This window comes from Lygodium microphyllum, chromosome 5, assembly GCF_053477565.2.
Source record: "Lygodium microphyllum isolate KBCC chromosome 5, Lygodium_microphyllum_v1.1.10, whole genome shotgun sequence".
Lineage (NCBI taxonomy): Eukaryota > Viridiplantae > Streptophyta > Polypodiopsida > Schizaeales > Lygodiaceae > Lygodium > Lygodium microphyllum.
The window spans coordinates 48,257,368-48,259,404 of NC_141139.1; positions in this window are offsets into that span (position 1 = coordinate 48,257,368).

Sequence of the window (2,037 nt, forward strand, 5' to 3'; positions counted from 1 at the left end):
TTCTTAGGTATGAGATATAATGGAACACAAGAGGTGCAAAATTTAGAAATTAAAATTGGTGAATGTACTGAATGAAGAAATTTCTTAGTTGTACCTTAGCAATTTAGTGACATTATCTAAGGAATGCCTTGGCGTCATCAATACAATTCTGATATAGATTATTCTGCGCATTCAATTAAAATTTATTTTCAAGGAAAACAAATCACACTGCATGGTATGCATGCTTCCAATAATTCTCCACTGCTTACTCATACTCAGGCTAAACGTGCATTACGTAAAAGTAGCAAATCCTATTTAATATGGGTGAATGAACTTCAAGCTAAAGAAAAACAGATGCATCCTAGGTATACACAATTTCTTGCCCAATTCCAAGATTGTTTTGATGTTGATTTACCACCTGGATTACCACCTTCACGTCCTGAAGATCATAAGATAGATTTAATTCCTGGAAGACAACCACCATGTAAAGCACCATATAGACATAACCAAATTGAACAGAAAGAAATTCAAAATCAAATAGAAGAATTACTTAACAGAGGATTAATTCGACCCAGTAGTTCTCCATTTGGTGCACCTATTTTATTAGTGAAGAAGAAAAATAATACCTATCGCATGTGCATTGATTATCGTGCCCTAAATAAAATTACTATTAAGAATAGATACTCGATTCCTAGGGTAGATGATCTTATAGATAAGCTACAAGGATCTGCCATATTCAGTAAGATAGATCTTAAATCTAGATATCATCAAGTAAGATTGGACAAATATGATATATTCAAAACTGCATTTAGAACACAATTTGGACACTATGAATTCTGGTTATGCCTTTCGGTTTAACTAATGCACCAGCCACATTCAGTCGTATGATGAATCGCATATTTCTGAAACATCAGCATTGTGTCATAGTTTTCTTTGATGACATATTAGTTTTCAATAAAAATGAGAATGAGCATTACAAACATTTGTCTTTAGTTTTTAAGTTGTTAAAAGACAATCAATTATATGCTAACCTCGAAAAGAGTAAATTCTTCCAAACAGAAATTGAATATCTAGGACATATTATTTCATCAAAAGGTATTAAAGTCAACCTTAAAAAGATAGAGGCAATCTTAAATTGGCCCATACCCAAAAATGTGCATGAATTACATTCTTTTCTAGGTCTTGCTAGCTTTTACAGAAAATTTGTGAGAAATTTCTCATTACTTGCATTACCTTTGACAAAACTTTTAAAGAAGGGTATTGTGTATAACTGGTCTGATAATCAACAAAAGTCCTTTGATTTGCTGAAACATGCTTTAACTCATGCTCTTATATTACAATTACCTGACTTCAATAGACCATTCTTCTTAGTAGTTACTGATGCTAGTGGATCTGGAATAGGAGCAGTCCTTATGCAAGATTCTCATCCCATAGCCTATTCTAGTTGCAAACTCAAACCATCTGAACTTAAATATTCTACCTATGACAAGGAATTGTTAGCCGTAGTACAAGCCTTACGTCAATGGAAACATTATTTAATGGGATCTAAATTTATGATCAAAACTGACCAACAAAGCATTAGACATCTCCTTAGTCAACCACAAATATCTGACCGACACATTAAATGGGCCGCTTTTATTCAAAGTTTTCATCCCCTTATACAATATCAACCTGGAAAAGAAAATGTTGTTACTGATGCTTTGAGTAAAAGACCAACAATTCAAAATATTTTTGTGATATCATTTGATTCCCTTATTCCTATGCAAGATACTTATCATCAAGATCCTACTTTTCAAGCTGATTGGAATAAACTAGTTGCAAATAATTGGATTCCTATTGATTCATTGTCTTGCATTAATGGATTTATGTTTTATGAAAAAAGATTATGTGTGACTGTTCCATTTCGATCATTTGTTTTGCACGAAATTCATTGTCCTCCATATCAAGGTCATAGAGGAATTATATCTACTTTACATACATTGATTGAAGATTTTTATTGGCCACATATGGACACTGATGTATCTAACTTTGTATATGAATGCCTAATTTGTCAACGCG